We start from the raw sequence: 16,941 nt of genomic DNA, 5'->3' as shown, positions 1-16,941 counted from the left end.
CCCCTGGGAGTCAGGTCCCACGCAGAGGGGGAGGGCAGTGAGTTCACCTGCTGAGGTGGCTCAGTTAGAGAGAGAGAGGCCACATCTGAGCAACAAAGAGGCGCTCAGGGGGAGACTCTTAGGCACAATTATATGCAAGTTTAGCCTCTCCTTTGCAGTAACAAGCCTCATAAGGGCAAGTCCCACGATAGAGGGCTCAGCACATCAAACCGCCAGTCCCTAATGTTTGTGACAGCATCAGCATCAGTCCAGGTGAGGAAGTCCAACCCTTCGCACACTCCCCCAGCTCCCCAGGGGGTCCCCGCAAACACATTTTTATTCCCTGCCCAAATTACCCTGGGATGCGTCACTATTTCACTCCAACCTTGTATATTTCATTTTGTGTCTCCTGTAGTCTCTGCTTTAGGAAGGATATTTGCTATGCCATGTGATGTCTAGATATTCATAGCTTTCATATATTCATTGAGAATTGTAATCATTAACATCTTCAAAGGTCCTACTTACTAATTTTTCCGGGATCTTTTCTTATGCATCTGCCATACCAACCTGGACGTTTCTTTCTTATTCCATGCTGTATGTACCCCTGTGTCTCTCTTGGAACATTCTTCCCCATTTAGTTTACCTGGCACTTCATGCTTGTCCATCAAGACATTGCTCGAGTGCATATACACCAGGCAGTAGGTTACTCCCTTTTTCTCTTCCTATACCATATAAACATATCTGTTACGGTATAAAACATAAAAGGTCAGTTATCATTTACCATTTATCTACTCTCTTCAAGTCTGAACATTATAAGGCTAATAGCTCTGCATATCATTCCTTTCTGTGTCCTCAGGTCCTGGCATATACCAAGGGCTCAATGGATACTCATGATTCCAAGCTAAAGCCATACTCAAGGCATCACATAAGGCTATAGGAAGAGGGATTAGTGAAGAGCAACTGAAGACATGGGGCAAGGAGTTACCTGAGAAGAGCAAGGCAGAGAGCCACAGCAGGATACAGACAGGTAAGGATTAGAAGCAGAAAATCTAGGCCATTCTTTGTCATCACGCAGAGTAAATAATAGAGTTTAGGAGGAAACACAGTCCCCAAGAGGGTGATATGAGGCACAGAAACCCATCTCAGACGCTGGGAATTGGACAGGTATACTGGGCAGAATTCTAAGATGGCTTCCAAGATCCCCATGTCCTGGTGCACACATCCCTTCTCCTAATTATTCACCAAACACTAACTTAGGTGATGATATCAAGGGATTTTTCAGATGTAATTAGTGTTCCAAATCAGTACACTTTGCTAATAGGTGAGCCCTAAAAGGTACTGGGTTTTGCTGGCAATGATGGTTTGAAGAGTGAGAGGGAGTTAGTGTGAGGGAGATTCTCCACTGCTGCTCCAAAGATGGAGAAAAACATGTGGCAAAGGACTGAGAGTGGCTTCTATGAACTGAGAGAGGCCCCAGCTGACAGCCAGCAAGAGAATGGCAACTTAAGTCCTAAGGCAACAAGGAACTGAATTCTCCAATACTAAAATGAGCTTGAAGAGGACACCAAGCTCCAGATGAAAACACATCCTGTGGACACCTTGACTTTGACCTGGTGAGACCCTGAGCAAACAGCCCAATTATACTGTGCCCATACTGTGAGTTAATATGTTGTTTTAAGTTGCTTAATTTGTGGTAATACACTAAGCATCAATAGAAAACTAAAACAACAGGCAACTAATTTTATACCCCATCCCCTTCCTGATATACTTTGTTGGTATTGGGTCAAAAACCATGGGTGGGACTTAGCCTCTAAATCATAGATCTCCACCATCTGAATCTGGCAAGATCTAGGAGGGCACGGATCCTTCTAGAGACTGGGCTCTCCATTCCCATTACTAGACTCCAGCCTCCTCTGCAGAAGTAGTCACCGGCTACCTCTGCTGGCCTGCAACCAGATCTCTTTCTTTTGAGTTCTGGAGTTACTCTGATTGCTTTCAAATCCCCACTCTGCCTTTTAGTAGCTGAAAGATTTGGGGCAAGGTACTTAACGAATAAAGCCTCTATTTCATCTTTTAAACAGGGACTGGAATAACTATTTCATAAGGTTGTTATTAGGATTTAGTGGACAGTTAGTGGATTTCCTAGATTTTTGGGAACACTCAGTAAGTACTAGCTAGTATTAGTACTAGTTCTTTTCCTTTTCCAGGTTCTTTCCTGACTTAAATAATGCAAACATGTATAACAGCCAAGACTAAACACCCATGCATTCAGGATATAATATGCAAAATTTTGTAAATAATGCCTGACTAAACATGTGAGAATATAAATGTAAATAAACACTTATCTGGCTTCAACAGCAGGTAGATTTAGGTAAGTGGAACACAGTCAAATAACTGGGACTGTGTCCATTTCTCCAATAAATTTTGTAATATTCTGTCTACATTTTAATTGCAGCACCTGCTCCTCATTTCTGAAAAGAAATTTTTGTTTGTTTATGCTTTAATGAGGTTAGATGGGAAAACATCATCACACTGTCATGTTGGCCATTGGATATTCTACAATTATTTAGTCTTTCTAGTAAAATGTTTTCATTTTAAGAATAAATCCAATAGTACCTTTATCTTGAAAATTCTATCACGCATCCCTGTGGATGCTTGGTGCTCTGATGTGCTGTGTGGAGATGTTAAGAGGATAGCCACTGCCCAACTTAAAACCCAGGAGCTAGTGGAGTAAGGGAGGATAATTATAGAGCTGTTTCACTAATTACTTAAAGACACAACAAGGTGTTGAACTAAGGGCAAGCTGATGAGAAAAAGTTGCAGAGATAAATCAAGAGTACTTAGAAACTGCCTGGATGTGGAGGAGGAGGAAGAATGAGGAATAAAAGTGCCTCCTTTCCCTTTCTTAGTCCACAAACAATGAATTACCCAATTCTGTCAAGTCCACCTCCACAACTCTGAAAGCAGAGGTGTTATAAAAAGCACACAGTCCTCTTAAGTTAGACAAACCTGAAGTGAGTCTCAGTTCTACCGTTTATGATCATTGTAACTGTGGACCAACCTCTTTCTTTCCTTGAGATTTCATTTTGGTGTTGGTAAACGGTGATGGTAATGGTATTTGTTTCATCTCTTTCACTTAACTATGTTGAGGCTCAAATGAAAATACATGAAAAGACTATAACCCCTTAAGTTTTCTGGGAAGACGGTAATGTCACTGGCTATAGGAGGTGTCAGAGGTAGAGCAGCAGACTCCTAACAGGCTTTGAGGAAGGTGAGGGGTTCAGGTTACCCTGGGTCACATTTGAGAAAGCAGCAAGATATGCAGGTGTGAGCTTCAGAAAGGCAGGGCATATTCCTGAGACTCAGGAAAAGATCATGGCTAAAGAAACAAGCAAACAAACAAACTCAGACACACAAGATTTAAGAATCACTTATGTAGCAGCAATGAATTGTGGGAGTTCTGGGAGTGGCCAAAGAAGTTGAAATGATATGACTCTATTTCTTCACTTCTTCCTCTTTCATTCATTTATTGATTTTAAAAAAATTACTGTGCACCTACTATATGCCAACTATAAAGCAAATCCAGCCTGGACGAAGATGACTGGGACACATTTTAGCTGATATTTCTCAACATTAGCTCATATTTTCAAGGCAGAATCACATTTGAGCACAAAAAATTTTAATTCGATAACAGGCACTAAGAGGTCATAGAGGCTCTGTTTCAGAAACTTCTTTAGAGTCGAGGGAGGTCATGGGGAAGGTTCGTAGAGCTAAGCTGGTGCTTGAGGAGTGAGTTGTAAAGCATTCAGCAGATGAAGAGGTGAAGGGCATTGCAGATTGGTTCCCAGAAACACACTCAGCACCCACAAAGACGTAAAAGACCATGAGGGGTCCATGAAACAGCAAATTGTGCCCTCATGGCTGAAGCCCAGGGATTGGGGTGGGGGGAGGTAAGGAAGGAAACTAGAGAAGCAGGGCAGGGGCAGCTCATGGAGGACAGGTTCTTAAAGAACTGAGCTTTCTTTTTTTTGTAGGTAATGAACGGCCATTGAAGAAGATAGTTCCTAGAGAAAGATAGATTCCCTTAAATTAAGTTCTATGCATTACAGCAAACAATTAACTTCACTAGTATTCAACATGGCAATAAATAGTCCTTGTCATGACAGAGAGAAAAAGCACAGTTGAAATGATTTTGACTATTAATATAATAACTTTGTATCAAAAAAAATCTGTGAGTCTGGGGTAGATTGCAAAAATGGCCACAATTATTTAGCTACTCTCATCAACAGTGAGGTCCATTTCTCCACTCCTTTACTCTGGGTTGGCCAGGTGACATGCATCGGCCAATAGAATGCAGAAGAGGCGACATCGTGGGAACATGCACTGACCAATAGAATGCAGAAGTGATATCATGGGAACACCAGGCCTGGGCTACAGGGTCTTCCCACACTTCTCCTGGAATCCTGACACTGCTCCATGAACACGTCAAGGCTGGCATCCTGGGGGATGAGGAACGTGTGAGACAGACAAAATCTGAAGCCATCTTAGACCCCCTAACCTCCTCACAACCTGGCGGCTGCCCTCAGCTATACAAGGGAGCCAACTCCAGAACTGCCCGGCTGTGCCCAGCACAAATTCCTGATCCACAGACTCATGGGCAAAACCAGTGATTGTTTTGGAGCAGTTTGTTACACAGCAAAGGATAACTAAGACAGAATCTGTCAATGGTCAGTCAAGGCAAGTTTGCATGAGTAAAATTCCTCATTGCGTGGTCTTTCCACAACAAAATCAAACCCCATGATGGTGATCCATCATTCCTGATCAAGTAGTTTTTCACATACACGGGGTAGCAAAATGAGTGTGTTAGACTTCATTCACTTGAAATGGTAGCATTGAAATATGAACTGCGTGCGTTTTGACCTCAGTGTAAGAATCAGGTTTTTTGAGAGCCAAGGGCCAATATAAATAGGGTGGTGGGGCAAGATTTATCCTACTTAATAAAATAAATAGTTTTCATTAACTTTCATTAACATACAAATAACTGGAAAACTAAGGGGCTATGTCAAACCATTCTTTTTTCCACACCAGTTCATTAAATTGGCATGTTACTATTTGTACGACAAAGCAGAACTACAGTTGAAAAGAATACTCTGTTTCTTACTTTCTTGACTCGCATGCACTTTCCTCTCAGTTGGTATTAAATCAGTGAAACGTTTCTGATATTTGCTAATTGATAATCCTCCCACTGACAGGCAGCCATAGACATTTTTCACACTTAAGGTTACCTATTTATCCCTGAATCCAAAAAATCCAAGTCTCTAAATATTTTCTCCAGTCATCAAGCACATGATCTGAGTTCACCATTCTGTGGCCAATATTCTTTCAACTAACTTATTTAAAAGGGAATTATGGACTGTGAAATCTATATAAAGAGGATCATAAATATGGGAGGAAGATTTCTGAATATGTGGTCTTTTAATATAGAACTTTTTAAAATGTAGAATAGCATTTAGTTGGTTTTTAAATCATGAATACCTTCTTACGGTGTGTCCTCTGCCAGCAGCGCCCGAGAATCCCTGAGACATCCGACCCTCCGCCACACCAGGGATCACCATTGTCAAAGGTTTGCTGACTGCCTAAGTTAACACCAATACTCGATTATTCCTTCCCTGTGCATTTATTTTCCTATTAGTAAGGCTGAATATATTTTCATGAGTTTATTCCCTATCTGAACGTTCTCTTTCTGAAATTTCCTGTTCGTATCCTTTGATAACATCTCAAATAATTGGATACTATTTTGCATCCAGTCTTCCCATTTCTCTCTCTCTTTCTCTTCTTATTCTCCACTTACATTTTCCTTTAAAACTGCTTTTATAATAATAAGCAATAAGCATAAGTGCTTTGGGGAGTGACAGTGGGGATAGTAGTGGGGAGAAAACCTGCACCATTATCAGGGAAATGTGTATGCTTTCTTCCCATAAGCTATCCCTTCAGGGGACACACATTCTTTTGCTGAGCCCTAATGATAGATCCCTCACCCCTCTTAAGGATGTCGTTCCGGAAAGCCTCAGTTCCAGGGCCTGGGCCCAGTAGCAGCAGCAGGAACTCCTGGGAACTTGTTAGAGACACAATTCTCAGAGCTTGTCAATCAAAGGCTCTGGATGGGGCCAGACCTGTGCTCCACAAGCCCTCGGGTGGTTCTGAAGTTGAAGTTTAAGCCTCCAGTTCAAGGACTGTCCAGTCTTGAGGACCGTGTGCCCACCTGCCTGCCTTCACCACGTTCTTTCCAGGTCGCTCCATCTTTGGGTCGTCTCTCTCGGCGTGCAGTTCTTTCATAATTGCCATGCAGTTTGATGGTGACGGTTCATTCTTTTAAAGCTGCCCAGAAGGGCAGTAATCTAAAACTGGAAACACTTCCACTCCTGCTTGGGAAGTCAATTAATTTTTAAGACTCATATTGAGCTTCCTGAGTATGCCCAGCTATTTGAACTTTAAGAGAAGGGAGGATTTTCGAACCCCCAGATCATTAGCTGGCCTCCCCCTGGAAAGATTCTCAAAGCCATTCATTCTTTCTTCAATATTTATAGTGTTTGTACCCTGAGCCAGGCCAGGGATCACCATTGTCAAAGGTTTGCTGACTGCCTGGAATACAGAGTCAGCCCTCAGGCACAGCCCTTGCCCTTACAGACGTTAGAGTCTAGTAAGGCTGCTAGAGGCAGGTCAGCAAGCAGAAGTCCAAGGAAGCGATCCATGTAAGAAAGGTGATGTCCTTTCTAAAGTTGGGGAAACTTCTCCCAGGAAGTGACAAGCCCAGGACAATATCAAGACTGTCCTTCTCCAGATATTTGTTCATCTCTTCACAGAATAATAGGACACTCTTCTGGGAAAACTGGGGGTGGCAGGAAGAAAAAGAAATGATTTTCTTCCTCTACTTTTGAATAAAGTAAATGTGTGAAGAAACAAAATATATATATATATATATACACACACACACACATATATGACCTACCATAATATTTATTCTTTCTACCAATCCTGATTTTTTCAAGATTACTATTATGGAAAAGGTGCCAGCCTATCAATTTTGAATGAAACACTGAATTACGCATTACCTCAACCCCCAATTAATTAGTACAGGCAAAGCTATAAACTGGGATTTGATACAATACGATACGCAGCTTTGTTTTCACCAAATGAGGAAGCAGACCTGCCCATCAAAGCCAAATCCAAACCATCAAGCCCTCCAAGAACCGAATAGTCAATACAAAATTTGATACTAAATCCAGGGGGCTGGACAAAAGGAAGGAATTCTGAGGTAAAACCCAGAGACAGCAGGCACTTAGCAAAGTTGCCAATGATGCAACAAGGCAGGTGGATAGAAAAAGAAACCAGAATTTATTCCATAACAAGTAGAACAAACCCGAAATTTTATACTCAGTTCCTGTATTCAGTTGAGACTGGGGAGCAAGTCATGACCAGAATGGTTAAAGACATCAGTGTGTCACTAGGGAAAAGTCAGCATGAGTTTAGGAAATGCTATGGTTTCTACAAAGGAGTGGCTTTTTTGTGACCAGAAGGAAAAGAGTGGCTCCATTCTCCTGAAAAAATTTAGATCTAAAGTAGGGTTAATCTTGTGAGCAGGCAAAGTAGATTGCCATCTCTGCAGTGAGATCTTTTTTCTATTATTTTTCTATGTTGAATTCTGTTTTCTTACCTCTTATAGTTTCACTCAAGTTTTAAGTAACTAATGCACTCGGCAACATTCCAAATCAAACAGTGTAAAAAAAAAAGTATGGCGGAGGCAAGTCTCCCTCCCAGCTCTGTCCCCTCTCTTCCCAGCCGCCATCATCCTTACCAAGTGTTTTAGTTTCCTGGGGCTTCTGTAACAAAGGACCACAAATTGGGTAGCTTTCGACAGCAGGAATGCATTGTCTCAGTTCTGAGGGGCTGGAAGTCTGAAATCTGTAGGGGAGAGGCCTTCTTACTTTTAGCTTCTGGTGTTTGCCAGCAATTCTAGACGTTCCTTAATTTCTGGATGCCTCGCTCCAGTCTCTGCCTCCTCCATCTTCACTTGGCCTTCTACTTAGCTTATTTTTTTAATTTCTTGGGCCATTCAAAGTTTTTAACTTTACATCATTAAATTTTCAAACCTTTCTATTATGCCTTCTGCATCTTCAGCTAGAAAAGTTTCCTCCAGTCCAACAGTTTGAGAAAATTCTTTCATTTTTTGAGTGCATTTATTTCAAATGTTCATTTTTAATACATTTTATTGTGAAATTTAACATATATATGTGACATAACTTTCAAAGTATGATTCAACAAGCAATCAGAGAGCAAATCTCAAAGAATGTTATGGGCCACAGTCCCACAATTCAGACCATTCCTTATTGTGAATTATATCATATATACAGAAAGATGATAACCTTCAAAGTATGATTTAATGAGTAACTATAGAGAAATTGTCAAACAGTGTTATGGATTATAGTTTCACAGTTTCAGTCCTTTCCTTACTGTGAATTATAAGATATATACAGAAAGGTGATAACTTTCAGAGTGCAATTCAATGAGCAGCTATAGAGCAAATTTCAAAGAGTGCTGTGGGTTACAGTTCTACCATTCCAGCCATTTCCCTCTAGCCAATCCAACAGCCTAGCATCCAAATTTATATATTTATATAAAGACTCAGTCTCGATATTTGTAATCCTTTGTTAAATCCTATCTTGTCTGTTTCTACCCCTTGCCCTTGTTTAATCACTTTCTCAATCTTCAGGGATGTCCAGGCAGAGACGACCTTAATCTGTTCATGCTGAAAAGGGGGGTCAACATTGTGGGGTAGGGGGCTGCATCTGGTTGTTGTTCTTCAAGAGGCTTTTGCCTCAGGGTTTTATGACTTGTCTGGCATAGGAACACTCTGGTGGATTTAAGTTTCTGGGAGATAAACTTAGTGAGTGAAATTTACAGAATCTCAGATAGGGACCTAGGTATTTGGGGACTTTTGTTGGTTAGGGCACGGCATACTGTGGCCATTTGGGATGTCTGGCTGGAGCTTGCACAAGAGGAACCTCCAGGATAGCCTCTCGACTCTCTCTGAGATCTCTTAGTCACTCTAACCTTATTTTGTTATCTTTCTTTTCCCCCTTTTTGCTCAAGAAGGCATTTTCAATCCCTCAATGCCAGGACTAGGCTCATTTCTGAGAGTTGTGTCCCTTATCACCAGAGAGACTCACTCCCCTGGTAGTCATGCCCACGTAGGGGGGATGTTTATGAATTTATTTGCAGAGTTGGGCTTAGAGAGAGAAAGTCCAAATAATGAGCAACAAAAGAGGTTCTCAGGAGGTGATTCCTAGGCATAATTAGAGGTGGGCTTAGTCTCCCCTTTACAGCCATAAGTTTCACAAGAGCTAGCCTCAAGATCAAGCACCTGACTTATTAAGTAGAGGGTTCCTAATTTTACATAGCATATATTCTGTCCTAGGTATATAGATAGAGTCTACTCTCATTACTGTTCTTTTTCAAAATTTTCTTTCTATTCTTGTTTATGTCCTCACATCGCCTTTATACTCAGTCTATAAAATTCCCCTCCTCTTCAAAAAGGATGATAGTGAGCAACTCATAAACTGCTGGTAGGAACACAAAATGGAACAAAAAAATATGGAGAGGAAATTGATAACATCCAGTAAAACTGCATACACTTTTAACCTTTGAGCAAGCAATACCACACCTAGGGATCTGTTTCAAACAGTCATCAGCAAAAATATCAAAAAATATATTCACAAGACAGTTCATTTCAGTGCTATTTATAATAGCAAAAAACTGGAAAAACCCAAATGTTTGCCATAGGAGGCTGCTTGAAGAAAATATGACTGTCCACCCAGTGGGTTACAGGCAGCTGTGAAAAAGATTGAGGACACTCTCTATACTCTACTCTGGAGTGGACTGAGTACAGTGGTGTCTTTTTTTTTTTTAATTTCCTTTGTTCTTTTAGTTTTTACCCCTTACTACTTCTTTTTGGTGGATTTTCTCCTTCTCTTTTTGTTCACTAAGTTAGATGATTTATCTATTTTTATTCCTCAAAGAGTTTTCTAGTTTGCTAATGCTGCTGGAATGCAAAACACCAGTGATGTATTGGCTTTTATAAAGGGGCTTTATTTGGTTACAGAGTTACAGTCTTAAGGCCATAAAATGTCCAAGGTAACACATCAGCCATCAGGTGCCTTCACTGGAGGATGGCCAATGGTGTCCGGAAAACCTCTGTTAGCTGGGAAGGCACGTGGCCAGTGTCTGCTACAAAGTTCTGGTTTCAAAATGGCTTTCTCCCAGGATGTTCCTCTCTGGGCTGCAATTCCTCAAAAATGTCACTCTTAGTGGCTCTTCGGGCATTCGTCCTCTCTTGGCTTCTCTGGAGCAGGAGTCTGCTTTCAACGGCCATCTTCAAACTGTCTCTCATCTGCAGCTACTCTCTCAGCTTCTGTGCATTCTTTGAAGTGTCCCTCTTGGCAGTAGCTCCTCTTCAAAATGTCACTCTCAGCTGCACTGAGTTCCTTCTGTTTGTCAGCTCATTTATATGGCTCCAGTGATTTAATTTAGACCCACCCTGAATGGGTGGGGAAACACCTCCATGGAAATTATCCAATCAGAGTCATCACCCACAGTTGGGTGGGGGCGCATCTCCACAGAAACACTCAAAGAATTACAATCTAATCAACACTGATATGTCTGCCCACACAAGATTACATCAAAGATAATAGCATTTGGGGGGCCATAATATATTCAAACCAGCACTTAGAGTAAGGTTGTATATTGATTTAGCCTATAGTTTTTTGGTTTCTATGACATTTTGTCTTCTTTTTATAAATTATGGATTCAGATACTTTTGTTTCCAATCTACTTTCTTGTTCATAAAAATATTTAAGCCTATTTAAACCAACTCCTTTCTCTGGACTTTACTCTGCCTTTAAAAGCCATCTTCAGTTTGAAACTTTTTCTTGCCATCCCAGTCAAGCCCCTCCAGAGAAATTCCATGTAGGGTATGCCACTGATTTGGGCAGTTACCGGATCCCTCCCTGTTTTGTGAATTACTTCCATATGCGAAGATCTATTTTTTTCCACAAATTGAAACTACCAGGAAAATGGCACTTCCTTCTAATTCCACAGACACATACATTTGAGCAACGTTCAGCAGCAGAGAGGAGAGACCTCACTGAGAGTTTGTTTATAGTTGTGAGCAACATTGAGTGAATTGCTTTTCAGTTTACTGGTTTTAGTGCAGTGAGAAAATGAAAATGTGAGAGCCAGAGGAAGAGTCATTTCAAGAGAAACTAATGGAGAGATTTAGTGATGAGCAGAAAGCTCCGGAGCACTTGGAAGCAGAAGCAGACAGGAGGGAAGGAGAGGAGAGTGTGGTGGCTGGGAGCTCCGTACCCCAGAAAAACAGGTTCTTACACTGAGTCTGTTTCTGTGGGTGTGAACCCTTGTAAGTAGGGCCTTTTGGTGGGGTTCCTTCAAGTAAAGTCTGGCCCAGGATGGGTCTTAATCCTATTACTGAGGGCTTTATTAGGGAGGGTTACAGAGAGGGGAACAAACCACAGAGGGAGCAGCCAGAAGCTGAAAGTCAAGGGAACCTGGAAGAGAGTCCAGGAGAGGCCGCCATGTGCATTGTCATGTGACAGAAAAGCCAAGGACCAAGGATCACCGGCAGCCAGCCCCAGCACGCCAGCCCTCTGGAAGAAAGCATCGCCTTGATGGTAGCTTGAATGTGGACGTCTCCTAGCCTCAGAATCGTGAGCCAATAAATTCCCCTTGTTTAAGCCAACCCATTGCATTGTACTTGCTTTAGCAATGAGGAAACTAAAACATGGAGAAATAAAAAATGGTGGGGCAGAGATAACATATTTTCTCTAATTCACATTTTCATTGGGGCAATCTTCTTATGCAAGGTTCAAAACCGTAAGCCATAGGACACCTGATGAATACGTGCACTTATTTTTTTTCTTGATATCTTATGAAAATCTTCAAATATGCAGCAAAGTAAAACAATTTTAGGGCAAACACCAGTATTTCACCTCCTAGATTCCACCACTCCCATTTTACTTATTTTTTTTTTTTATCACATATCAACTCACCTATCCATTTATCAATCTGTCTTATTTTGGGGTGCATTTTTAAGTGAATTGCAGAATCTGTACACTTCAGTTAAGTACTTCAGAATGCTTATTATAAACTAGAACTCAACTTCTTAATGGTTTATTTTCTTTTCATGTAATATTTAGTGTGTAAGATAGTGTTACTTTACAGCTAGACTGGGATAGCTCTAGGCTTGTCTCTGGAGATGCCAGATGACTCAGATCCAGGACAAGAATGAGTGAGCTAACTAAAGATTCACAATGTGCTGTTTAAATTTCAAACTTTAAACTCAAGTCCAGGGCCAACTTGTTCACGGATCACTAACACTAGTGTGACTGGCTGACCAGCCTGGCATGGCTTCCTGACTAAACAGCTAGAAAAGACTCCACTGGAAATCTTCCCTCATGTTCTTCTGAACTTCAGACTCCTCACTCACGTGTCGGAGGCTCATAATCCACAGACGAAGTGCATTCTATGAGATCGAGACAGGTCCCTGCGGCTCCACACCTGGAGACCCTAACCTCTGATCCTTGCCTACATTTTTGCCCTCCTGCTGTGCCCTGCTCTTTGCCTTGACCAAAGCCTGGTGAGTCGTGACCCTTTCCAATACCCAATCCTACATACGATGAAATACACAAATATTAAGTGTATATTTACTGAGTTTTGGCAAAAGGATACACCTGTGCAATCCATACTTCTATTGAAACATAGAATCTTATTCTTACCCCAGAAAGTTTCTCCACATCCCTCCCCAGTCATTCCCTGGCTCACCTCCAGGGCAACAATTGTTCCATTTGTTTTTATGGTTTTATTTCTGTTTCCATCATAGATTGATTGGTCTGTTGTAGGGCTTCATATATACGGAATCATGCAGTTTGTGCTCTTTCATGCTTGGCTTCTTTTACTTGGCATGGTACTTTTGAGGCTCATCCTTGTTGTGGCACCTATCAGTACACTGATCCTTTTTATTGCTGAGTACTATTCCATTGTATTAATATACCACAGATTCTTTATCTATTCTTTTACTGATGCTTGGAATAACTAGGAATAGAGTTATATCAGCATAATTGTAAAGGTCTCATTGTTTTCACTTATTGGGGAATAAGCACCAATAATGAGAAATATTTAACTTTAAAGAAACTGCCAATACTTTTCCCAAAGTGCCAGTTGTGTTTTACATTCCTATTAGTAACGTACAGGAGTTTCATTTACTCTGCAACTTTACTAACATTTGATGCTGTCAGTCTTTTTTAATTTTAGTCATTTGTGGGAGCCCAGGGCCCAGGCCTCTCCCTGAAACTCTGTGAAATCCAAAAAGCACATACCAGCCTGCATGACCTAGGTCAGCTAATGTTTAGGCTGACCTCCCGAAGGAGGAGGGGTGTGCAGATGGTTAACGTAAGCCAGGCACCAGGCTCTCCTCTGCATAGGATGGTAGCTGTGCCTTGCACTTCTCCAGAGTCCTTGGAGTGACACTCTGAAGATCATCTTTCCCCCATGTCACAAAACCCCCTTTCATGTATCTATGTCCTCATGCTCTTTGGAATGTCTTTGTTCTGAGCCCCTTTAACTGGCCATGCTAATTCCAGTTTAATTGTGGAGAACTTTCACACTGACCTCTGAACCAGCTGCCTTCAGAGCAGCTTGACTGACTTCCCGCTTCACTCCTGTTAGTTAAGTTCCCACAATAAAATTTATGTCACACTCCATTCTTAGTGTTTTCTTTGGGCTCCCAGCTGGACCAGCCCCTGCAGGCCAGACACCAATACAGTGGCATATAGTTGTTTTCATTTCCTAGGCTGCACAAGCAAATACCATGCAAAGGAATGACCTAAACCAAGGAAATTTAATGGTTCATGGTTTTGAGGCCAGGCAAAAGTCCAAAACAAGGTGTCATCAAGGCGGTGCTTTCTTCCCAAAGACTGGTGTTCTGGGACTGGCTGTGGTGATCCTTGGTCCTTGGCTCCTCCACCACATGGGCATGCACATGGCAGCCTCTCTTGGCCTCTCAGTTCTCTTCTGGGTCTTCTGAATTTCAGCTTCTTGCTTTCCATAGCTTTCGCTTTTTCTGTCTGAATTTCATTCTAATTATAAAGGACTCCAGTAACAGGATTAAGACCCATGCTGATTGAGGTGGGACACACCTCATCTCAAGTAGCCTCATCAAAAAGTCCTACTTACAATGGTTTCACACCCACAGGAATTGATTAAGTTTAAAAACATATTTTTCTAGGTACATACAGCTCTAAACCATCACACTAGTGGCATCTTATTAGAGTTTTAATTTTTATTTCCCCATTGACTAAAACTATTGAGCACTTTGTTGACATTTGTATAGTTTCTTCCATGAAGTGTCTACCAAAATATACTGCCCATTTTTTATTGGATTGTTTGTCTTTTCATCCTTGACTCATAGGAGTTATTATCTTTTCTGGAAGCTAGTCCTCTGGCAGTTATATGTTTTGCAAATATTATCACCCAGACTAGTGGTTTGCCTATTCATTTTTCTTAATATCTTTTGAAGAACATAGATGTTTAATTTTAAAGAACTCTAACTTATCAATCCATAGAAAATAAAAAAAAATCATTGTTTTAAGCCATGAAATTTGGGGTGGTTTTTTATTCAATAAGAAATAGTGATGTATGCCAACTTCCATAGGCTAAAATTAAAACAAAGAAATTGAGAAAAGGATAGCCCTAAACTCTTCCTCATCTACCCCTAAACACTACTGGGCAGGAACAAAATGGAAAACCTTTGTTAGAATAAATATGGATTGTGACTTCCTGATATATTCCCCCATCCATGTATGATTACTATGGAATTCAAATCCTTTATGCATTATGCAAAATTGACGTTCTTGTAACCTCACAAGAATGGAGCTCCACTTTATCATTTTGATTAGTACTTTTTATAAAAGTGCTGGCTCTTGACAATTTGCTTCACATATCAAACAATACCTCTCCAACTTGAATAATCAGTTGACTAAAATGATGTGAAGTACAAAAAATAATGAGTCTAGAGTTATATAATTATGGTTGTCCTGGTTATAATGTAAAACAATCAATTTAAAAGATTGTTAGAGGGTCTTTTCTCATTCACCCCAGGAGATAATACTTAATGATATGACAGGCTCTTACTGAGGGTATTAACTAACGTCAATGAGGATTGTAATTTTTTTCCCTGAGAAGACAATTGCAAAATATAAATCTTTGCTTGACTCATTTATATTTTAATACAAAGAGATTACCATAATAAAAATGCTTTAGACAGACATTATATTGTTTGTTAAAGCTCTATGCATTTTGGAGGAGAAAAAATTTTAAAAACAGAAGGACAATCTAAATTTCAGGAAAAGGAGGCAAAAGTTTAGTCTCTAGAATAATATCTCTTTAAAATGTGAAATCATTGACTATATATACTCCAATTTTCATATTGTATATTATATTATTATTATAATATGTTATTATTTTATGATGAAGATAAGTTATTAAAGATAATTCTTTCATTCAGGCTAGATTGGTCCTCTGAGACTAGAATAGTCCTTGCTTTTTATCCTGCAAAGATATGCTAGGATCCATGTCCATTCATTCACTCATTCCACAAATATTTATTAGATATCAACTACATGACCGATGTAACTGAAAGCTCTGGAAAGACAGCAATGAGAAAAAGCATAAAAAGTCCTTTCAGTCATGGAGATCAGTGTACAGTGGAAGGAAAGAATTAATAAATAAATGCTATATGTGGCAGGTAGGTGTCCTAGAGAGAAATAAAACAGGGTAAGGAAGGGGCCAGCGGGAGAAAGAAGGAGTGCTATTTTGCTTAGGCTGGCCTAGGAAAGATGAATCTGAAAGATGATGCCTGAGCTGACCCTTGAAGAGACTGAGAGCATGCCGCTTAGCTCGCTGGGTGGAAGGAGAAGCAAGCTCAGAGGCCTTGAGACGGAGATTGCTTCCATCTTAGAGGAATCCAATGAGGCTGAGCAGAGTGACATTAGGGAGAGGGCGCTGGGGCCAAACAACAGAGTGTCTTTTAGGCTGCTGTGTTTTTTTCCTTTTTCTCTGATTGAGTAGGACAGCCATTGGATGGTTTTGAGCAGAGACGTGGCATGATATGACTGCTTGATAATTCACTCTGTCTGCCCCATGGGAAAGCCCACCAACGCTAATAGCTAAAGCAATCACACAAGTTAGGAGACTATCTGGTAACAGCTTCCTTCTGTCCTCCCTTCATTGCTACCCTTTGCTCTTGGTTCTGCTGCCACCTTTCTCGGGTCACTTCTAGGCCTGGTTGGTTACTCCTCGTTGCTGATCTCTGGCACCCTTCTCCAGAAATCAATGCTCAATCCTCCTCTTTTGCCTCTGCCAAACATCCCCTCACCCTTCATGAGACAATTTCAGAACGTTTTCTCTTCATTGTCCAACTGTGTCTTCACTCTATTTGGGAATCTCAATAGTCTTAAGCAGGATATTTAGTTAGAAGCATTTAATTTAATTGTGGGTGTCTACTTTTGCATTCTTTGTAAGAAAACGCTGGGTTACAATCTTACTAACTTTACATCCCAGAAAAGAAAATGTATTTCCTCTTTAGGAAATTTTGAGATCTATCAGATGACCTTTGAGAGTACACATTAGCTTTCCCAATTTTCTAGCCTCTCCTTTCTTACAGTCACCTCTCTGCCTGACCACAGTTTGATTCCTTCACCCTCTTTTTTGACAAGAAGCCCTTCTCTTATAAAGGAATAGGAGTTCACTGTCAAAAAGAAATACTAGAAAGTATAGGAAAAAATAAAAGAAGAAAATTGCTCCAATTCCCACCAGTCAACTCTGCATATTAGA

Source organism: Choloepus didactylus, chromosome 7 (genome assembly GCF_015220235.1).
Source record: "Choloepus didactylus isolate mChoDid1 chromosome 7, mChoDid1.pri, whole genome shotgun sequence".
NCBI classification, from domain to species: Eukaryota; Metazoa; Chordata; class Mammalia; order Pilosa; family Megalonychidae; genus Choloepus; species Choloepus didactylus.
The sequence above is the reverse complement of the archived record's forward strand: the minus strand, read 5'-3'. Positions refer to the sequence as shown.